General features: G+C 41.4%; 1 protein-coding gene and 1 long non-coding RNA gene across 4 annotated transcripts in view; both read right to left on the bottom strand.

Moving 5' to 3' along the window:
- The window catches only part of CDH13 (cadherin 13), a 1,172,242-nt gene that overhangs the window by 957,697 nt on the left and 189,946 nt on the right, over window positions 1-24,599 (bottom strand). The gene's annotated exons all lie outside the window — the stretch shown is intronic.
- LOC105739435 overlaps window positions 9,612-24,599 on the bottom strand; it is a 56,106-nt gene continuing 41,118 nt past the window's right edge. Inside the window, exons 2-3 of the long non-coding RNA XR_001115350.1 lie at window positions 12,507-16,003; window positions 9,612-9,986 (exon numbers count right to left, since the gene is read on the bottom strand). This is a non-coding gene — a long non-coding RNA (uncharacterized LOC105739435). The remainder of the gene's footprint in view (window positions 9,987-12,506; window positions 16,004-24,599) is intronic.

The raw sequence follows: 24,599 nt of genomic DNA, 5'->3' as shown, positions 1-24,599 counted from the left end.
ACCTTTCCCACATCTAAGCCTAGAGGGCCAGGGGAGGAAACAATTTCCAGACCCAGAATAAATGGCCACATGGAGGGGGCTCCCTGAGAAGAACTGTAACCCCCAATGAAAAGACACAGCAGCCTGCAGAGATTTATTCTCCCCTCTCCCTCTGAGTTCTTGTCCCAGTCCTCCATTGGCTAAACCATTGATTGGCAAATCAAAGCCCATGGGCCACATCTTAGCCTATTGTCAGTTTTTGTAAATAAAGTTTTACTGGAACACGACCATGCTCATTGGTTTACCTATTGTGTATGTCCGCTTTCATGCTACAATGGCAGAGTAGAGTAGTGTAGCTGCCCAGAGACTGGATGGCCTGCAAAATCTGAAATATTTATTATCTGGCCCTTTGAGAAAGTTTGCAGACTTGTGGCCTGAACCCACGGGAAGCCAGAGGGCAGGGACCTTTATACAAGGCCAGAGCAAGGTGAAGTCAGCTAAAGAATAAGCAGCCTGGAGGGGCCAATGAAGTGACCCATCACACTTGTCACCTATGACATCAATCACAGAACGAGAGAAGTACTGGGACAACCTAGGCCAAAAAGGTGAAAACAGAGGTCCCCACAATGACTTTCAGTATAAACAAAACCATCAACTTCTCCAGCAGCCCTCTGTGAACCAGGATTTCTTTGAATTAGGCTCATGCAGAAAAGGCACAATTGTGGAAAGATGAGATTTGGAAAGCCCAGAAGCACTGAGCATCTTCATCATATTACTATTACTTTGGTGAATTTCTCTGTAAGTTCAACATTTTCTAAAAACTTTTTTCAACATTCAAAGACAATACTTTAAGTCAATAAACAGGAAGGATGTGGGGGCTTCATTTGTTCTTTGGGACACACAGCAATAAATATAGTAATTCCCAATATCCATGAGGCAAATATTGAACACCTACCACCTGTCCGTCCCTATAGTGGACACTAGTCGTAACACAGTAAATAGGACGGGCATGTTCTTCTGCCAGAAAAATATATCCTCCTTCAAATGGAGATACCCACGAACAAGAAAAAAAGGAGGACAAAGGATAACTTTAGAATGATAATTCCATTAGATAAATTAGAACTCAGTGATGGGAAAAGGCAAGCATCTGCAATGAAAAGAGTGAGGACTTGGTCATGGAGAACTCAGGGGAAGAGCTTTCAAAACCGAGGCGGCAGCTAGCACCAAGGTAAGGCTTTGGGGCCAGGATCTGCGGAGTGATAGAAGGAATGTCAGGTTGGTTAACAGGTGGTACTGGGGATGAAGCCAGAGAGTTAGTAGGGGCCTTATGACCACTAGTCCTGGGAAGAAAAGAGTTACGAAGCAGATTGCAGACTGCAATGTTGGAAAGGCCTGCTTGAAAGGTTGGCCCTTGGCTGGCATCTGGGAACTTGGGCTTGGAGAGTATTCCCACCCCCAAAACCGGTAAGACTGGCTTCAAGCGCCTAATATTTGTATGAACTATTTGGTTTATGCTGAACTCTTGCTTTTCTTCTGAGAATCAGGAATGTTGCTATGTATCAGGCAGAGGCTGCCTATGTGACCAGCTCGATGAGCTTCCAGTAAAAACTCGGGCACTGAGTCTCCAGTGAGCTTCCCTTGTAGAAAGCATTTCACACACGCTGTCACCATATGTTTCTTGGGGCAGTTAAGCACATCCTGAGTGACTGCACTGGGAGGGGATTGTGGAAATATTGTAACTGATTTCCTCCATACTTCGCTCATAGGCCTTTGCCCTTTGCTGATTTTGCTTTGTATATTTCAACTGTAATAAATCTTAACCATGAGTCCTCCTAGGGGATCAAGGAAACTGGGGGTGGCCTTGGGGACCTCTAGGACCTCCTAGGACTAGGGGATCAAGGAACCTGGGAGTGGTCTTGGGGACCTCTGACATAAATGGTGGATCTGAATTTCATTCATTTGTTCTATGCCAGAAACCGGGGGGAGCACTTTACATGGACTTTGCCCTGTAATCCTCACCACAAGCCTCTGAGGTAGGCAAGCTCTCCCCATCCTCACCACCACTATTTTACAGATAAATTAAGATTAAGATAGTTTCAGCTTCTCACGGGAGGTCACCCCGCTGAGCCTGAGGGAAAATCCACGTGGCCTAACTCCCACTTCCCACCATTCACCCTCTGGGCTCACCCACAGTGCCCAAATTGCCTGCGGAAAACACAGGGATGCTTTTGCATATTTGTTTGACTTCCACCTCGATGGGTTGCCCATTTTAAGACTTTAATCTATTTTATCATGAGATGCTCCAGCAAAGCTCATTCAAGCTCCACCTCTTAATCTTGATAGTGAATTTGAGCCTTTGTTATAAGAGAGACTATTAAGATTTTGCAATAAGATTCTTCAAGGGTGATAAATATCCTTTTAAAGGGACTGCATATTCACTGACTGAATAACTCTGTCCTAAAAATGAAAGTCACACTTGGAGAATGGCAAGATGGGTTATGAAAATGCAGATTAGAATGACTATGGGCAGAAATGAATTCGCCTCCTCTTGCCATGAAGAAGTGAGAGTTGGGGTAGAGCCTTTCTAAGTTGAGCCTAGGTGTACCACAGAATGCAGGAAGTCAGCATCAGCGGGCTTATCATCATGGGCTCTGATGTCTGCTGTTTGAAGGCAGCAGTAAAAAATGCCAAGATGCTGTCATTTCCGTTATCCCAGAACTTATTTGTGCTCTTCTGAAGATGAAGATCTCTGTAGGCCTAACATCCTTTCTCATCAGTATTCCTCAAAGTGGGATACACACACCCACTTTGGCGTATCATGTAATTTTAGGCAGTATACTGAGATGAACATTGTTAATATTAGTAATTATGTCTTGGCCAGGCACAGTGGCTCATGCCTGTAATCCTAGCACTTTGGGAGGCCAAGGCGGGTGGATCACCTGAGGTCAGGAGTTCAAGACCAGCCTGCTCAACATGGTGAAACCCAGTCTCTACTAAAAATACAAAAAAATAACTGGGAGTGGTGGCGGGCACCTGTAATCCCAGCTACTTGGGAACCTAAGGCAGGAGAATTGCTCGAACGCAGGAGGTAGAGGTTGCAGTGAGCCGAGATCGTGCCACTGCACTCTAGTCTGGTCAACAAGAGTGAAACTCCATCTCAAAAAAACAAAAACAAACAAACAAAATGCAAAATGAAGCATCTTTCACATGCAAAGCTCATATTCACACTTAGGGCCCTGAAAACCACGTGGGAAGAATGCATTTCAAACATTCTACCAGATACACATGACACATGCTGTGAGTGAATCATGGCAAATTCTGACATGCGGGACCTGAGCAATGAGGCTTTGCTACATGGGAGGCCCAAGAGCCTGGAGCTGTTTTCTCCTGGGGGTGTTGGTAGCAGAGACTTCCTGGTGTGATTAAGACATATATTCATTTTATTGTCATAGACTGATGGAGCTGATGAGACTCTGGCCAAGAATTAAATGTCCTTGGTTTGCTAGAGGCAAGCATGCATATGGATTGATCATCACGGCAGGGCAGTTCTGGCTTCCTCCTGTGCATGAGTTGGGACCAGCAAAACTAAGGAAGCTTCCATCTGGAGAACGGGAGCAGGGAGGCCACTGATCAGGGCTGTGGAGGGACACAGCATTTCCTCATAAGCTGGGAGCATAGGACTGTATGCACCTACTGCCCCTGGTGTGTAAAATAACCAGCAGCGGAATTGGAAATGATTGAGCAAGGGTAAGGCCAGAAAGAGGAGCATTTTATCAAATCAAGGCCTACAGCAACTGAATTCACTTTCTCCAGGAAGCACATCCCAGGAAATTTGCTGGGTGGGTACAATATTTGCAGCTTGGAATATGGTCCCTCCAGCTAAAATTGGGGTAGCTTTGGAGTTTAAATCCAGGTGCTATGTGACCTTAAAAAGGAAGAAGACAACACGATTTATACAGAGCATTCCCTGTGAATGTCAGAAGGAGCATAAATTTGTTCCAGCTCTCTAGAGCTGCCACTGTCCAATGCGGCAGCCAGCGGTCACATGTGCCTATTAAACCCCTGAAATGTGGTGAGTCCAAATTAAGAAGTGTTGTTAAGTGCGAAATGCTCACTGGATTTTAAAGACATGATATGAAAAAAGAATGTGAAATACTTCATTTGCGATTTCTATATTACCTACAAGTTGCAGTGATACTACTCGAATATATTGGGTTAAAGAAAACACATTACAATTAAGGTCACCTGTTTCTTTTTACTTCTTTTAGCAGAGCTGTCACAAAATTTAAAATTATATATGCGGCTCTGATGACTCCAGAGCATGCCTTAGCAAACTTTTCCTTAAAGAGCCAGCAGTAAATGTATTAGGTTTTGTGGGGCAAGAGGCAAAATTAAGGATTTTAGGTAGCCATTATATAAGCATTGAAAATGCAACCACTTAAAAATGTAAAAACCATTTTAGCTTGCTAGTTGTCAACACACAAGTGGCAGGCCGGATTTGGCCCTCAGATCAGAGTTTGCAGACCCCTTTCCAGAGCATAATATTGTGCAAAATCTCCAATGAACATCGCCCTGGACCCAGCAAGCTCACTTCTGTGGAGCCAAGTGTGTGAGCAGACAGACACTTATCAGGCGGACAAGGGGGCTGACCACTGTGAAGAAACAGGCTCAGACCCAAAGCTGGTCAGCTGCTAAGACGGAAGGTATAACTCGACCCACAGCGGCTGTGGGCTGTCGGTGACTGCAAAGCTTATGTTCTTAATGACTATGCTTCACCAATGGAAGGCACCCCTGTATTTTTTTTCTTTTCTTTTTTTTAGAGGGGGAATCTTTCTTCCGGCTGTATGACTAGGTCAGATAAACCTGATCTCCTCCTTGGCCCTGAGTAGATGCTCTGTGAATAGACAGATAAAGGAAAGAAATGCTTGTGTGTTTAAGGGCCTCCTCATGGTGATTTTGTAATCTCTCTCTTCCCTCTGTTTCAGTACAAATGACCAAGAATTGACTAGAGCTCAGCCATCTAACGCAGGCCCCTGCTTTTCATGCACATGGCACTGACCTTTAAATTCATCTGAAAGATGCGTCAGCCTATCTGGTGAGAAGAAATGGATCTCCCAGGGTCCAGTAGTTTGCCTTCAGTGCATCAAGAGTTAATCCTCTCATGCTGAGGGTTATTAATATAAAAAATACAAAGCAATCTTATCCTATCTTTTGAAAGCAGATGAGCTGGCTAGCACTAAATTGAGAAAATTATTATTTATTAAAAATGAGATAGTCACGGGCCACTGACTAACCTGATTGCGTTCAGAGACAATTCTGCACCCACAAGGTAAGTAATACATTTCTCGAGAAAGGTGTTTTGTTCAATACAAAATGCCAGTAGCATTATTATTCATCTGCTCTGGGCTCACGTGTCGATCTTTTCACATTATAATCACATCAACCGTGAAGAAACCCTCGCCGTAGCCATACAACGTTTTCCCTCCCCAGTAGCTGCTGTACTGTGGACTTGCACAGAGCCAGGACTTCCTTCAACCCCGGTTCTGGCTTAAGGGTCCCCTGAGAATTCTAGACAAGGAGGGAGTAGATTGAAAACAGATTCCATGAAGTCACTAGGTTGACATTAGGCTATTCCCTGGACAGATGGAAGAACAGAGAGGGAGGGAAGGGAATCATTTTCCATCTTCATTAACTGCACAAGCAACGGAAAGCCCTGGAATCGTTAAGGGAGGTCCAGAAGGGATGCATTCAGACCATGCTTTCCAAACTCAGCATTTGACAACATAGTGAGTTCATGGGGATCAGAATCACGCAGCAAGAGGCTGTTGGGTTCCTGGATTGAGTTTAGAGTGTGAAGTCAAGCAAACCTGGCTTTCAATCCCCACGACACAATTTACTATCTATGCAACTTCCACGGAGGCACTTTATTTTCCATAAGAGCTGAAGTTGGATACCTCCAAGAAAATGTCAGTGAGGATTATTTTGCAGGGTCATTGGAAGGATTAAAGAAGAAGCACATTAATGTCCTTAGCACACAGTAAGGAAGTGCTACATAATTATTCACGGTATGAACACATTTGAAATCAGAAAACCCTGAATATCCGAAACGTTTGTTTTTTAGATGAATTAGACAAGCCTCTTGGGAGACGGGTCTGAGTCCACTGGTCTCTCACATTGGCTCTCCTTCTGTCTCCCATCTGGGAATGTTACCATAACACACTGACTCATTTCAGTGTAAAAAGGTATAACCGTAAGATGAGAATTTTGTGGCATATTTTTGCCGCTCACTCACATAACACACATTCCTAATCCATGGCTGCAGTTCTATGATGTAGGCTGGATCCAACATCAGAATCCTCCCAACACAGCCTCTTAAGCATCTGCTGCCAAATAATGGAAGCTGTCATCTGAATCAAAATCTGCCTATGTTCCTTGGTGCAGTTAAATTCAGATACTATTTCGGCGGTTGTCACCCAGTAGATGCTCAAGAAGCTCATTATCTTTCTATCCATTTACATTTCAGAATATACAGTTGTTTGTACCAGGCTGACTGATCCAGATGCAAAAGCTTACTGTAACATGGCAATGTTACCGAATCAATTTCATATTGTTGCTATATTTTGTTTTGTTTCACTTTGTGGTGATAATAGTTGAAAAGAATGTTTAAGATTCATCTTTTTCTGCTGGGAATCTTGCACATGATTTATAAATCTAATTATAACTGTGGATAGTGACAGCCTATAACTATGTTTAATAGACTGTATTTTCTTATTTTCATCCGGATTTTTACAACCATGTTGGTAGAGCAACACATTAAGGAGGATGAGAAGGAGGAAGGAGAGGAGGAGGAAGAAGAGATGAAAAGTCACACCTAAGTCATACGTACCTACTTGCTCTAAAACACTGGAAACTATGAAAAAGACAGTGCATTAATTAGGGTTGAAAATCAAGCTTATATATTGCAAAACTTATTTTCTAACTGGTTTCATATTCATAATTAATGGTTAATATTCTGCCATTTATCAAGTATTAAAATAAACAGTGGTTTAATGAGATTTCACTAGGCCACTTGCAAGCACTCAATCAAATCTTATTTTCAATATGTGAAAAATGTCTCCTTGACTCTTAATGCATTTAGGGTCAACAGTAACATCTTCATACATAAAATATTCCATTCTGCTTTTAAAGAAGAGGTAATTATAAGATAAGGGTCACACAGAAGGTCGAGGTTTTGTGTAACTTCTATTCTAATTAATTTATCATATGTGGGACTTTGCTTTGGCTTCCAAGTGTTGATCTTTTATAGCTACCACATTCCATGTGATAATGAGTTTTATTCTTTCAAAAGGTCATCCTTGATATAATTTCACCATTAACAGAGGGAATCTGTGAGCATGGGTTTACCTAGATATGGTTGCTTCCTGGAATGTCATTCCACAAAGTCTTGGGTCTGTTTTGCCCTTAGATGTCATTTAAAAACCAAAGGGGTGAAGTCATTTGAAGAAAAGGTGAGAAATTCCATTAATCATTAGGAAGACTGACTTCACAATCCTGGCCCCATGGAACAATGTGGAGCAGCAGAAATATTTGTATCTGAGAATTGTTTTCTTTCTTCCTCTTCTGTCTCATAAGGGAAATGACCTGGATGTGATTGTTATTTTGTCAGGTATTGATTTGGTCGTTGGTTCTCTTCGGGTAGTGTGGTCCACAGCTGGGGTCCTCACCTCAGCCCCTTTATTGTCAGGAAAGCTTTGTGTTGTTGTTGGAGTTGTTTCCTTTGATGCTTCTCATTACTTCAAAGATTTTGGTCTTCCAAGCAAACTGCATTTATTAAGCAATAGTTACGTCATTTCCCAGGATCTCCCAACCCCCAGCACTTAAAAAAAAATGAAAGATACATAATTATCAAATAGAAGCTTCTTAGATAATCAACCAAGCTCAATTGTTAAGATTCTGGCTGAAAGCAGAGAAACTTGATACCGACCTAGCTAAGGATAAATATATGGTTTCAGTCTGGGGTTTCCGAAATGCTACTGATTGGCAAATCACCATCACTGACTGCAAAGAAGCCCCTGGATTAATGCTTCTCAAATGCCACTGTGTATGCAAAGCACCTGGAATCTTGTGAAAATGTAGATTCCTATTCAACAGGTCTGGTGCGGGGCCTAGGTGCTGCATTTCTGACAAGTGCTCAGTTGATGCTGAAGCTGCTTGGTCCATGGACCACAGATTGGGAAGCAGGGCTCTAGAGAATAAAGGAGAGGAAGCAGAGAAGAGGGCTGTAGCTTCAGCTCAGTTTCAGCTCTGCGGAAGATTTGCTAAGCACCGTCTGTATACCAGGCCCATTATAACACCAGATACACTTTTATATAAAATATAGTAATAGGACAGTTTTTCTTCCAATGACTTATTCTATATCTTGTCACATAAAAGTACTGCACATTTCAGACAAGAGCCAGGCTACACCCAGGTTGGGATTATCTTCATGGTCACAGTAATATGCATGTAAGACTATTTTTACTGGCCTTCCTTTATGCATAGAACAAGGCATTGGTCTATTTGACAAACATGTGTCAATACAGGTATAAAGTGCAAAAAGAAACAGACATAGTCCATGCCATCATAGCATGTCAAGCTGAGAAGACATTGAGCAGGTCATTATATTAAGATGAGTGTTAGGAAAGAAGAGAGCACATCCTTCCATCTTCTAACTACTCCCACCCCTCACCATTTACAAGCAAACGACATTGTAGATCCTCTTTTTCCTTTCACTGTATCACTCCCCATTTGTTCAAGAAATGGTCATTGTGCCAGGCACTATACCCATTTCATAGTGCGACAACAACACTGCTCACTGCCCACGGGGACCATGATGAATCTCAGGAGAGAAAAGATGCTAAGCTCTGTAATCCCTACTCAAGAGTCAACACGAGGTATGTCATAACAGAGCCTAGCACAGTACCTCTCATAGTACTTGCATTCAAACATATATTTTTGAACGGATAAATGAATGGAGTTATCAATAAGTACCAAGTGTCCTCCCTGTAGTGTGAATCAGAAAAGGTGCAAGATAGTGGCTTTTACTATAAATTTCACATGCGGACAGAATGGGCTATGGATCCCAGCCATGCCACCATTCAGCTCTCAGAAACTTTGCTCCCTTATCTGGGGGAAAAAAACGTAGTAACAATAACATTTTTATTGTATGACTGCTGTGGGATTTAATGAGATACGTCTATGAAGTGTTTAACTCAAGAGCTTGGCAAAGGAAGAAAGTTCAGCAAATAATAATGTTGGTTACTCTAAACATCGTCTTTATTACGATTTTCCTAACAATTGTTAGGGAAGTACCATCTGATATGGTCCTCAAAGGAGGTGAGGCATTTTGACACATGGAAATGATGAGAAAGCTTCAGCAGAGAAAACAAATCTTTTTAAGAATCAGATTATTGCTTTCACATTCAATAAATATGCCACTGGTTATTTGTGCTTGCCAGGGAATTAGGTGAAGGTTAATTAATATTTATAAAGTATTTTGATATCCATGTAATATCTAGTAAGCAATTAGTTCTGTAACGCAAAGCCAAATCCTTTTACACACCAAACAATGTAAAACAAACCGAATACAGCTGTGTAAGAAGGAACGGAATTTCATTAATTCATGTTGCAGGAAATATGTAGCTGGTTGGTTCCCCCTCCTTCTCTTTCAGTGATCTTCTTGCTGATTTTCTCTATCTTCTCGCTGCACTTTTCCACCCTACCCCCTGCAGCCCCAAATCAAATTATTTCCTCTTGGGTAGCCGTGAAAACAGAAATGGGATAAAAGTAAATGCAATACTGGCCCCTCCAGTCTGGAAGGTGTTTCAAGCCCAAGAGTATATAACAGTCAATGGCTTAACAGGGAAGCAGACAGGGCTCCCAAAGTGTGTATTTCCATATCCATCATCCTAGTCAGGTGGTATGAAAGGTTATACGCTCCCTTAATGTGATCCACACGGAGAAGAACCCTGGGGCAGAAGGAGAGGGGATAAAAAGAAAATTAAGTCAAAATAAAAGATGTGTTCCTCGTCGACTCATGCCTCCTCAGTCTCTCCAGTCTACTCATGTACATATATTGCCAACACAGAATGACTTGACTCATGAAGAAAATGTTCTCCCACCCCGCTCCAACCAGTCTCCATGGACCACCCTTACTTCTGGACAATGTATTGTTTCATATCCATAAATTCCGTGTCTCCATCTTTTTTCTGAAGCCCATCACTCTAGCCTAAGGTATCCAATCTTGTGTTCACTGTGGAAGTCTCTGGTCTATGAAACTTCACCTAAAAGGTTAGCACAGTTGTCCCTTGGTATCTGTGAGGGACTGGTTCCAGGATTTTTCTCAAATACCAAAATAACCTATGTAAAATGGCATAGTATTCACATATAACCTATATATACCCTCCTGTATACTTTATTTCTAGATTACTTATACTACCTAACACAACGTAAATGCTATTAAAATAGTTGTACTGTATTTTTTATTTGTATTATTTTTATTGTATTATTTTTTCCTTTGAATGTGTGTGTGTGTATATATATACACACACACACATATTTTTATTTTAGACAGACCCTCATTCTGTTGCCCAGGCTGGAGTGCAGTGGTGTGATCTCACTGCAACCTCTGCCTCCTGGGATGAAGCAATTCTCATGCCTCAGCCACCTGAGTAGCTGGGATTAGGTGGGATTGCAGGTGCCCGCCACCACTCATAGCTGAGTTTTCTATTTTTAATGAATTGGGGTTTCACTATGTTGGCCAGGCTGGTATCGAACTCCTGGCCTCAAGTCATCTGTTTGCCTTGGCCTCCCACAGTGTTGGGATTACAGGCGTGATCCACCACACCTGGCCAGAGGATATGTTTGATCCTTAGTTCATTGAATCCGCAGATGTGGAGCCTGTGGATACGAAGGGCTGACAGTGTGTGAAACCGACGTAGAAAGAGTCTTCACGGCAGAGGCAATGTTGTGGCCCAAAGTTTTCTCTAACCCTTGCCCTCTCTTCCTAAACATAGCTCCAGAAATGCTTCTGTGCTGGCACTGAAAACCTTGATCTCATAGAAACCTGTCTAATCAAATACAACTGAGCCTATCAGACTCAACCCATCCAGAAAGTGCTTCCTCTCTAACCTCTCACAGTAGGATGACCAACTGTCTCTGTTTGTCTAGAACTGAGAGGTTTCCCGGAGCGTGAGACTCTCTGAGTCAAAAGTGGGACAGAATTGGGCAAACCAGGATGATTGGATACTCTACTCCTACTCTGCCTTGCAAGGTAGAGTATTCTAACTCCATCAGTGTGACAAATCAGTGAATGACCAGGCACTTCTGGCTCCATGTCATACTCATACCACATCTGACCATCCTATACCATAAATCTCACTACTGTTTTCCCTTTACCATTATTGTTCTGCTCCAATAAGCTAACCACTATCGGGTCGATTTTCATCAAGTAAAAATGGGCATTCATGCTGAGAATCTTTATGAAGCCATTTTAGGTCAGATTCTCCCCAGAGGTTCCATGTCCTTTCTCATTTTACCAACAATAGTGACTTTCTTGATGTCAAAGATGAAAGGGCTCAGACATCACCCAGTATGAAGTTAGCCTAGCTTTGTCTACAGATTGACTCTAGTCCACAGTATACTCCTAAAAAGGGCGGGACCTACCCTTCTACCCACCCTCACTTACAGAGCCCAAGACTCACATCATCACTGCATCATGAAATTCATCACACAGCCTCTCCCCATCATTTGGTGAGGTTCTTTGTACAGAACTTCTGGCTCCACCTCCCTGACTCTTTGAGTGGCAGACATTTGCTTGACCCCTTCATACCTTAAAGACACCCAATGCCTCCAGATCCAGTACCTAAAGCCCTCTTGGGTCCAAACAATACATTATTATGCAAAATAGTAAAGATGAAGACATCCTATTAGAAGGCAGTTCACACGATGCTTAGGCCACTATCTCTCTGCCTGGAAAATTACAAACCTAAACTTTATCCATTTCTAAGAGTCCAACAACTACATTTTACTATATTAACAGTATTATTTTAAAAAAAAAATAATTAGCACTAGCAGAACAAGGCTAAGGCTGTGTTGCCTGAATAAGATATAGGACAAATGTGTCCACTGATAGAAATAACCGCTATTTTATTATCAGGCAGAGGATAAGCAAAACACGCCAGGGGCTGGATGAATCCTTCCAAAGCCAGCCATGCGGCATTTTACTGTAATTAGCTCAATTGTGCATTCTTAGTACCTTTCCCAAGTCCCCTGAGAGTCGACTGTAGTCTTTCTCAGCTTCTCTAGCTGCTGTAACTTGAAAACCTGCCTCACCCTTCCTGTGGTCAATGTCTGCTAACACCACCTTTTAATCACATTTAGATGTGTATGCTCAATATCTCTAAATTATCTGAGGAACCTGCCAAACTGTTTCACCAGCAAATCCACTAAGTTACTTACAAATCAAAAAAGCTTATGGAACAAATTACCACATTCAGTAATTTACAGGCACTCTTCATTGTACGAGGCAATTTAAAATTACTGGAGAACTTCGCCTTTTCCCCCCGTAAGTGCTTCAATCTGGAAGTGATTGGGACTCTATTCCTGAGATGAGCAAGGTACTTTAACATTTTGGAGGACTTTTTATACATATGCATATAATAGAAACACCTATTTTAATAATGATTAGGATTCTGATCATGTACAGAACTGCACGATTTAAAATTACCAACGTGTTTCAATTTCATCAATGCTTCAAGTTTGGGATTGAATTCAATATTGCAGGTAGGAAATAAACACACAACCATTTCATGCTCTCATCCCTACTCATTATTAAAATTAGAATTTCAACTTGGACAATTTAAGCACCTGCCATATAGAAGCCACTGCAATTCTCAAGCAGTCTAACTTCACGAGAAAGCAACCCTCTGATTTCAAGATTTAATTTGGCTATTGTGTGGCTGTTTATCGCAAAGTACTTCAGAATCAGAGGCATCTCTGTTAGTAGACAACGCATCTTAAAAATATTTGTTGGGCCAGGCGCGGTGACTCAAGCCTGTAACTCCAGAACTTTGGGAGGCTGAGGTGGGCAGATCATGAGGTCAGCAGATCGAGACCATCTTGGCCAACATGGTGAAACCCCGAACTCTACTAAAAAAAATACAAAAAATTAGCTCAGTGTGGTGGTGCCTGCCTGTAGTCCCAGCTACTTGGGAGGCTGAGGCAGGGGAATCACTTGAACCCTGGAGGCGGAGGTTGCACTGAGCCAAGATAGCACCACTGCACTCCAGCCTGGTGACACAGTGAGAGTTTGTCTCAAAAAAAAAAAAAAGTTTGTTAAGGCTGGGCACAGTGGCTTGCACCTGTAATCCCTGCACTTTGGGAGGCTGAGGTGGGTGGATCACCTGAGGTCAGGAAATTGAGACCATCCTGGCCAACATGGTGAAACCCTACCTCTACTAATAATACAAAAAATTAGCCAGGCATGGTGGGGCATGCTTTTAATCCCAGCTATATGGGAAGCTGAGGCAGCAGAATTTCTTGAACCCAGGAGGTGGAGGTTGCAGTGAGCCAAGATTGTGCCACTGCAGTCACTCCAGCCTGGGCAACAGAGGGAGACTCTGTTTCAAAAAAAAAAAAAAAAAAAAAAAGTTAATATTGTTTAGATCTAAGAGGAAATAGGCCAAGAAGATTTCAGTTCTCACTAGATAAAAACACTTTCACCTAATGAGAAGTTCTTGTTTCATTTTGTTTTTTTGAAGCATCAAGAAAAAGAATGAGGTGCTTTTCTACTAGAAAGTGAGGCATTATTTAAAAGATGGCACAATACAAAGTAGACTCCTAGTATTTTCCTGGTGAATTCAGCTTGTGAAAACAAAGTCAGGGAGGGTGGCTGAGGAGTGGGTGAACCTCACTGCTTTGGAAGGGCTAAGGTAAAACACGCCTGTGCTGTCTGACCATTTTCTTAAAATCATGGATAGAAAGCCCTTGGAAAAAGGAAGTTCTTTGTCCCTGTTAATTTTTTTGGCTAAATTTTTAGCACTGGAGAGTTCAAGAAAACGTCAAAGCAGAGAGAATCATATGATGAACTTCTCTGCATCCATCGCTCAACCTCAATATTAAACTCATGGCTACCATTGGCTCACCTGAGCACCCATCCACTAACCCCTCCCACAGATTGTCTTAAAGAAAATTCTAGATCTTATGATTTCATCTATAAATATTTAGAAGGTATCTGTAAAAGACTGAAAGTCTTTAACAGAAGCACCATGCATTATCATAACTGAACAAAAAATAATGAGAATTTCTAAATGGCAACAAACATCTAGTCTTTGTTCATATTGTTCTAACAATATTTTTGCAGTCTATTTTTAAATCAGAACCCAAATTGGAACCAAAAATTATGATTGATACATCTCTTATGCTTGTTAATTCACCCAGCCTCTTGTTCATATATCATTATTTTGTCTTTGCAACATTGTGTTGTATCATTTGGATTGTTTCCACAGTGGAAGTTTGCAGATTGCATCTCTGTGGTGTCATTTAACATGTTCACCTGTCCACTGTGTTTCCTATAAATAGATATATCCTGGAGGCTGGATCAGATTCAGGCGTAATATTTTTGGCTCAAGACTAGGTCATGAACTTACTTCAGGAGATAAAAATGTCAGGTGGTCTTTCTTTTCATTGACGGTTGTTGCCTAGATATATTAAGATATATATTTAGTAAGAATTGCAAATTCATTATATTCTAATTCTGCCTTTTCTTCATTGCTTATTACCTAGAAAGAGAAACTCTCTTCATCAACTAGTTAATTATCTCTACATAGAATTCTGAAAACAAACGCAGGATAAGTGTTGATGTTTTTTTTTTTCCTTTCCGTTTCTAAAATAATGAGATGGTCTCTATCATCTTTGAAACGTAACCTATACATAATTTTGTTTTTCCCCTATCATTATGAATTAATGTATTTATGTATTTAAACAGACTTAGTATATTTAAATCAATTGAAATTAATTATTTTGTTTTCAGGCTCAAACTATCTCATCTTTGAGCTACTAATACTGGCTTCTTTAAATGACATGACCCTAATGACATCTCATAGCCTCTCTGCTTCTTGGTATGACAAGATTTTACAGATTCTTCTGGTTTATTTCCTGCCTCAAATATAAACTCAATCATTTTCTCAAGAGAGCTTGGTTTCTTTTGCTAGAAAATGATTACTAGTGACCATAGTCTATTTGCGAAGGAAGTTCATTGCTATTGGGTTGGTCACTATTTCTAGGCCTTTTTAGTAGAAAGAGAATACAGGAATTTTTAAGATAAAACACCTAAGAAATTCATATATGTAATCCCACTTCCAATTCTCTAGCATTTTAAATTAATCTCACTGGTCTTATATCTCTATCTTCTTCCTCCCATACTTCAATATTCTAGATCTCCAAATTAACACATATATCTTTCGATACACACAGTATGAACATTATATTATATTTTATATATCAATAAATATATCAACACTACCTCCAAAAGCAGTATTATTGAAAATACTTTAAGATTTCCCTTTGCAGTTGTTTTGGTTTTTGGTTTTCAATTGCCTTTAATGGATACAGTCAAATAACTGTGTTTTAAAATAACTAGGAGTAGTTCCTCTCAAGTGGCTATGCCATCATCTTGAGTACACACTTAGGTTCAACTGTTTCTCTGACTTTTGAATTTTAGAATAGCCTTTTTATTTCATTTTGTTTTCAAATTTATGAAACAATTTAAAAAAAAAAACGTGCTTTTTTTTTCCCTATCTCTTCAGCCTGATTTCATGCTTTTCACTTTAAGGTAACTGCGTCAGATTCTATATTCCAGTAACGGCCACAGCAATATTTTTTGCCATACCTTCTCTTCCAGATCTTATCATTTCCTCACTAGGAGGTAAAGTCTATCCCCGTCCCCTGCTGCCCCACCTTTCTTGAACCTGGGTGGACCTTATATCTGCCAAGAAAAAAAGAAATGTGGCAAAGGTGACACAGTGTGGCTTCTGAGACTAAGTCATAAAAGGTAGCACAGCTTATCCAGCCTCTGTCTCGGAATAGGCATCTTTGGAGCCTCAGGCCAACTTGTAAAACATACAGCTACCTGTAAGCCTCGGTGCTGGAGAGACCATAGAGAGATGTCAAGGCAGCCTTAGCAGTTTCAGCTTCAACCCTCAGAGCTTTGTCTCTCAGTTCCACACCCAGGTCTATGAGTGAGCACACTTCCAGATGACTCTAGCGTCAGCCACTGACTGCAAGCCCATGAGAAACCCTGAGATCCACCTAGCGGAGCCCAGACAATACACTGTGAGAGACAGTAATAAAATGGTGTTGACATTTTAAGGCACTAATTTGCTTCAAAATAAGTAGATAGACTGGGCCTGGTGGCTCAAGCCTATAATCTCAGCACTTTGGGAGGCCAAGGTGGGAGGATGGCCTGAGCCCAGAAGTTCAAGACTAACCTGGGTAACACAGGGAGACCTAATTTCTACAGAAAACTTAAAAATTAGCCAGGTGTGGCAGTGCACACCTGTAGACTCAGCTATTCAGAAGCCTAAGTTAAGAGGATCCCATGAGCAGAAGGTGAAGGCTACACTGAGCTTTGATCACACCACTGTGCTCCAGCCTGAGTGACAGAATGAGACCTTGTTTATACAAAGAAAAAAAGATAAATGGAACAGTGACTATTTTTTTAAAAAAATGATTTAACCTAACGTTTATTTTTTGAAAAAGTATATTTGTATATAAATGTGTATCCCCCCAAAGATAGGCAGTAATATAACACACAATTTTCTCCATCTTACTTTTTCCACCTTAAAAATATATCTGAACATCATCCCAAATAGTCTATAGTCATATTCCTCATTCCCTTTTAGAGCTGCACAGTACTCATTTGTGTAGACATTCCATTGTTTATTCAACCTGTGTACTTTTGACAGACACTTGGAAGGATTCAAGTTTTATTTTTTTTATATTGCATATATTGCTGTATTACATAGCCTTATGGCCCTGGGTAATCTTTTGATTGCTGTTAATGTTGCTTGTTTCAATGGGGTGAGGCAAATGTCTGTGGAGGTCAAGTAAGTTAATTCACACCAAGTCTCTGGAGCAGGGCCTATCCTTTAGTAAGAACTCAATATCAATTAACCATAGGCATCACTAAGACAGACCCTTTCAGTTCTATGGATGGGAACAAAGTTAGTGAGGAACATGATTCCTTTTGCCCCACATTCTTATATCACTGGAGGTTCAATCCCCAGGATTAGGAAGCACAGATGGTCCAGGGGGAACATACATTCCTTCAAGCCCTTGTTCTTCCCTCCTCCTGAAACCATTTTCTTTCACCTGACCCTTTGCCTTTCTAAATCCTACACTTCATTTGAGGTTCAGAGCAAGTATTTTTTTTTAGGGGAGCCCTCAACGACCATCCCCAACCCCCAAACAGGGTCATAGTCCTTTGTTGTTTAAGATTAGGGAATACTATTCTCCTTCTTTCAAGTCATTGATTCATGTTTGTAGTTGAGACATCTATAAGTAGTGTTACTTGATAAATTCTTCCCTTGTAGTCAGCAAGCTCCATGACCGTCTGTGTCACTTGTAAGCCCAGCATCCAAGCCCAGGTTTGAATGGTCAAGGCTCTAACCAATTATGGAAAGAAGGAATATGGATAGGGCAGATCCCTTACATCTAGAGCCAGACTTGCAAGGCCCCACAGAGCTCACCCTAAGGCTGAATTCGCCAAGGAGCATGGGCCAACTTCAAGCCTGGGAAATTCAGTCATCTGCCTTGAATCATCTCATTAGTATAAATTTTAAAAATAGCCTTATGCCAATATTATAAAGGCAATTTCCTCTTGGAAAGAACACTTACTCATTTGCCTTAAACAGTCATTAATGTTCCAAATTCCCCCTCAGAATTTCATGTCAATGGTCCTATAGGGAATTTAAAAGTAAAACCAGAAAAATAATGATGTGGGGAAAATGTCAGATGAGAACTGTGAATGCATTACAGACCTTCAGCTAATATTGTTGCTGCTGAAGTTCAAGGATTAAGTAGTCATCAGTTTGCAACCTTCCACAGGAGCCCATCCCTCTCTGACAGCAGCTGGTCTCCAGCTTTCCAATAATGATCATTTCCGCTGTAACTGATGGCCTCATCTAATGAGGAGATCATTGTTAAAAGTCACCAAGCTCACCCCTCATTGGTAGATGCAGGTCTCACAGACTTACTGGGACAGACGCCACCAGAGAAAGGGCAGGCATATTCATATGAATGAAAATAATCTACCACATTTTTTGCAGTCAAACATTGGTGGTTATACTCCAATAAGAAAATGGTATATTTACATTCAGGACAAGATCTAGGAAATCCAGGGCATAAACGTATAATCCTTAATGAAGAATGTCTTTTCAGACCAAAATCCTTACGGTGGTTATAGTGTGAGTCTCACATTTACATCAAGAATGTTTTGGGGGTAGGAACCCTCTCTATGTCTTTCATTTCTATAGCTTTAGTGCTGATCACAGACCTGTCATGTAGGAGATAATCAATAAAAATGTCTTCCATGAATAAATGAATGGTTTCTTTCCATAGCCCCGGCTCTGAAAATAACTGCAGTGCAGTTCCAGAAGCGGGATGCCTGTGTTCAAATCCTGCCTCCATCATTAACTAATTATGAAACTGTGGGGAGATTACTTACATTCTCTATGCCTCAGTTTCATTATCTGTAAAATGGACGTAAATTAGTTCCTACCCCAAAGGGTTGTAAGGATTAAATGTGCTAATATCCGTGAAGCATTTAGAACAGTGTCTGAGGCATTATCAGGGCACAACATATAAGCTCTTCCTGTTCTGAGTCCCAACGTAAACATGTACTGAGTACCCAATGTGTGCCAGTCTCTGTGCTTGGTGCTCTCCATACACTATTGACTATTTCAACTCCTTTGTGGCGATGCTGTCATTTTAAAGAGGAGCAGTATAAACAAATCAATGATATTTAATCATTCCCACTTCCCCACATTGCAGATATCCTTATCCCCGTTTTAAAGATGAAGGAACTGAGAGATGCTGGTGAGTGTTCACATTAATGACACGTGCATGGCACAGCCAGGAACACTCCTGGCTCATCTGACTGCTGTGTTCTCCTCTACTGCTCCCGCTGTTTCTCGGAACCACTTCTCAGATAAATTTTAACACTAGCAAGTTGCTCCACCTAGGACACCAGCATCCATCTAGCCCTCATTCTGCTCTGCTTTTTCTATTCCCATTGCATATATCACCTTCTAAAATACTATGTGACTTATTTATATATTAGTTTTCTCTTCTGCTAGAATGTCAGTTCTACAAGCATAGGGATCTTTGCCTTATTTATTCATTGATGTATTCCAAGTGCCTAAAAACTGCCTAGAAAAGCATAGGCATTCAATACATTTTGAAGAAGAAAGAAGGAGAAAGGATGGACTTGCCTCCCTCCCCTTGAGCGCGCTCCAGTCCCTGCCCAGTGGCGTCTCCTCTTGGGTAACTCTGCCGACATTCATGCAGGTGTCTTAATTTCCTCTGTCTCCCAGGTTGCCCTCCCTGAAACACAGTGTGGCTAGAGGTAGGGAAAGGGAGGGGTAGCCCAGAAGTTAGGGAAGTCTCCTTCCCAGTAGGGCCAAGCCTGGGACAAAAGAGCTGGAGGAACAGTGGGACAGGCAGCTTAGAAGCTTCCTGTATAACAAAAGAGGGAGGACTTCATGACTCCCTAGTCCATACTTTTCTCATAGTAATTCCAGCATTTGTTAATTTGGGAATCAGCATTTGATACTAGAATCTGTGCCACTATCCCTGGCTAGTGGCTGAAAAGGTTCAATACCTCCTTTATCTGGAAGGTTACTTGAAATATGCCTTCATGCTTAGCAGGATAAAATATGTTATCCGATTAATTTAGATCAATTAATTGATTGTTTTTGTAATTACAGGATTACTCACCTAGCAATCAGAAGATTACTTCGTGGCAATAAAAACACTCTAAACAATGAAATTTATCCAATCTCTATGTGGAATGTGCATTTTTCTCTCTCTCTCATAAAACTCAATCTTGTGTTCTTTAGTATTGAATAAATAGAAGCAATCACACATGCCAGATGATTTTGCTGAAAGAATGTCCACACAATCTTCGACAGCACCTCCTGGCAAAGCCGCGGTTTATGATTACTGATCCTCAAAAAGCACTCAGAGGGGAGCAAGTTCTGTCACTGAAAATGTTTTATAAAGGCATAACTCATTTTACCTTTGGCCATGTTTTCTTCCTTTTGCAAAGTTATGACACCACTAACAGCAGACTTGGTGTTTGTATGCAGACATATGAATATGCAAATGCAATACCAGAGAGAAAGGCATTTACAGAGACTTGCCTTAGATGACTTGCAGGCTGCCAAGAGATGCCTGTGGCCAGATGTAAGTCACCATCACTGCCTTTTTTTGTAAAATGCCCCATTTCTACAGCTATGAAGCCAAAGGTACAGTGGGCCTTTTGAGCACCTCTAAAAGGTAAATATTGGCTATCATAACTTTAAATGAAACGTGAAATCTTTTTGCTTCCCCACCCCTTTCTAAAAAACTCCTACCCATCCTCAAGAGGTCCCTCAAATGTTATTCCCTCTGGTATGTGCTCATATAAATTTTTCTTTTATGGAAATTATCACTTTATGCCATAATCATGTTTTCTGTTTTCCGTGAGTAGCTCAATGAATATACTTAGGGTTCCTTCTTTTTTTTGTTGTTTTGTTCCCTTTATGTTAACATCTTTTAAGCATTGGAATAAAGTGGTCTTTTTTGTCTTTTAGTCCTTACTTTGAATATCAGCTTCACAACTTACTAGCTACGTGACCTTGGCCGGGCAACTTCAAGTTTTAGAGACTCAAATTCCTCATCTACGTAACAGAAACAATGGCAGCAAATGCAGAGCAGAGTTGTGGTCTACTTAAAAAGGGAAACTAGATGTAAATCTCCTGGAGTAATTAGTCTTCCCAAAATACACACACACACACGACCATACATATATGAGTGAAGACATTCATAAACATATATGTGCATTGTGCATATAGTCATGTATGTATGCATGCAAATATGTGCATACATCTACAACTCTATACATGTGTATACCTATGCATTTCTATATAAATGTATGAGTGTATACATACATATATATACATGCATTTATAATTATAGGTGTGTGCATACATGCATGTATGCCTGCATTTATATATAAACATAGATGTATATGTATAGGTATATTCATGCATGTGTGCATGCTTTTATATATAACTATATGTGGTTTTTCATTTGTTTTTTGAGATGGAGTCTCACTCTGTGGCCCAGGCTGAAGTGCAGTGGTGTCATTGTGGCTTACGGCAACCCCTGCCTCCTGAGTTCAAGCGATTCTCCCCCCTCAGCCTCCCCAGTAGCTGGGACTACAGGTGTGCACCACCACACCTGGCTAATTTTTTGTATCTTTAGCAGAGACAGGGTTTCATCATTTTGGCCACGCTGGTCTTAAACTCCTGATCTCAGGTGATCTGCCCACCTCGGCCTCCCAAAGTGCTAGAGTTACAGGTGTGAGCCACTGCACCCAGCCTATATTCGTATGTATATATGTGTGTGCATTTAAGTGTAACTACATATTTCCGTGTGTATGTGAAGATTTTGTCACTGTTATATTTATCATCCCTTCTCCTTGGAGGTAACTGGAGCCTAGAGTGTACATTCCACCGGGCTTATTGTGCAGTCAATGGTTTCGGCAGAAACCATTCCTAAAGACAGTAAGCATGCTGAGCTAAGAAGAGCTGCTCATTAATGTACAGAGCCATACAGAGGGGTGGACCTGTATGGCCTTTGGGTGCAGGGCTGGATAGAAGCTTATGAGAGAAAACCTTCTCCAAGTCCAGAGACATGGTCAGAAAAAGGAATGGGTACCTGCGGTGGAGGCGAAGACTGATGGAGAGAAATGAAAGGAGAGTCAAGACAAACTACAGAATGGGACTTCAGGGTACTCTGTGTTGCAAAACTTAGCCTCAGTCTGACCGATGCACTTGGTTGATTTCTAAAAACCTCACAACTGCATAGCAGCTTAGATATCTCCTCCTAAGGGATAGCTCCCTTTCCTAAGTGAGACCCCGTAAAAAGTCTCCGTTTTTCCCTCTCTTTTAGGTCACATTTTCTGCCCGCTCCTGAATGTCTTTAAAGTCTTGGTACCAAGCATCACATTATACTTTCATTGTATCCTGTGCTGAGTTTGAGCTTCAGGAGTGCAGAGATGAGACGATGAGTCACTCCCCCCCAAGTTTCTAGCAGGTGGTAGTGATGATGGTGACAACAGTGATGATAAAACATCTAAACCCTTACAAATGGATCACAAGGATCAATACAATTTTTCACATCTTCATTTTTGAACTTCATCTTCTATCATCTCCACCTCACTCTGTGATGACCTCCTTGTGCTTCCTCAGACACACCAGGCACCCTCCACCCTCAGGATTTTTATAGGAACTATTAACTTGGCCTGGCACCTCTTTCATTCCTTTGCCTCTTTCAAGACTTAGCTCAAGTGTTGATGCCTCAGTGAGGCCTTTTCCACCCACCCTATGGAAGTTACAACTGTTCCTCCCCAACTCTATCCTCCTTGATTTCTCCATAGCCTTTGCCATCTTCATGCACAAAACCAGCACACGTTTTACTTGTTTTCCTCTCTCTTTTCCCCTGGAATATAAGCTCCTTCAGAGTAGGGATTTTTGTCTGTGTGTCCACTGCTGTATCACCAGTACCTACACATACAGGGTACTCAATAAATATTTACTGAGTGAATTCAGAGGGCAATGAAAAATTGCTGCTATAAATAATAAGATAGTGGGAACAAGGATGTGCCTGTTGGAAGGCTGGAGTGGGGTTTGCTTCCAGGAGGGGCTCCTTGTATGTAGCTAGGAGAGAGGCTGACCCTGAGGTCACTGGGGGAGCTGGCCTTTGGGTACCTTAGCTTGTGTGCAAGGCTCATCCTCCATACACCCTTCCCTTCACCAAAATTGAGCCTGTTTCTAACAACAATGTACCAGATCCAGGCTTCCCAGCAGTCTACCTACTGTCACATACTTCGTAATACATTTCTTTTTATTTTGAAACAAAACACAGTTATGTATTTTATCAGTCCTAAACACGTGTCTTGCATTCAGAAAGAACAGCATTTTCCTTTTCCCCAACAGTCATCTGTGGTATTAAACTGCCTATAATTAAATTAAAACCATGCGTGAACTATCTGGAATATAATGCATTGAACAAACCTCAAATTACTATAATTAAAGCTGTTGAGACCTCACAGTATAATGGGTGGACAACACACAGTGGCCAGCAAACTGACACTCTACGATTAGCGGCACTACTCTTCATGGCAGAGGATCCAGATAACAGAGCCCTGTGGAGATAGGAAAAGAAACGAAACTACAAACGAAGCAGCATCCACCAGCATTTTGATACAGAATTTCAAGTCACCACTATTCCCACGGGAATCACCTTTTGAGAGGTGTGGGCTCTAGTGAAAGCAGCTTGTTTTTGAACATGGAAATAATATGTCCCATGTAGGGACTGTTTTCCATGTTTCCCGCCTTGTTCTGAGCAACTGACACACACTACCAGCTCGTGTAATCCTCACAACCACCTCAGAATTGCAACACTACCAGCTCGTGTAATCCTCGTAACCACCCCAGAATTGTGTACCATTATTGTCCCCATCACGCAGGTGATGAAAGTGAGGCACAGAGTGAGAGGCAAGCCCACTGTCTCTGTTCCTGTGACTAGTCATGGGTGGAGCTGTGATGCTGATGTCCACACTCTGCCCTCATTCGGGGTCTCTGTCCCTTACTCTCTTGTGCTTCCGAGACTCTACTGCATGGCTGTTCCGACTCCCTACAGCGCTGTCTGCTAACCATGCAGTACTTTCTAAGTACCCCACTGTGCATTCAGGTGGGTCATGAACGACGCTTTCAGCTGAGCCTACGGTATAACGGATGAGAAAAGAAATGAATGAGATATTTATTAAATAAGCTCTCTGGGCCAATATGAAGGATAGAAAAAAAACCAAAATGTTTTACCTACTGTCACACACCACTCAACAGTTTTGACACCAAGTATGAGTGGGTTTTTCCCCAACACACCAAGCCATTCTTCAGTGGACACAAGCGGGTAATCCTCTGATTCAATTCAATTCAATAATATCTACCTGGAGATAAAGCCAGATCCCACAGGTCCTCCAAGACTGTCCCCTACTTCAGATGCCAGTCACAAGGCACAGGTTGTGGCCTGTGCTTCTGACTGATCCACTATAAATTGGAGTTCCCACAACCCCCTCTTTGACTTCCATTAATTTCCTACAGTGACTCACAGAAGTGCTCAGGAAAACACTTTACTTATATTTACCCATTTATTATAAAGAATATTACAAAGAGTATAGATGAACAGTCACACCAAGAGATACATAGGGCAAAGTATGTAGAAAGGTATGTGGAGCTTCCATGCCCTCTCTGGGC

The sequence above is a fragment of the Nomascus leucogenys genome, chromosome 2 (assembly GCF_006542625.1).
Source record: "Nomascus leucogenys isolate Asia chromosome 2, Asia_NLE_v1, whole genome shotgun sequence".
NCBI lineage: Eukaryota > Metazoa > Chordata > Mammalia > Primates > Hylobatidae > Nomascus > Nomascus leucogenys.
This window is presented reverse-complemented; position numbering and strand designations above follow the sequence as displayed.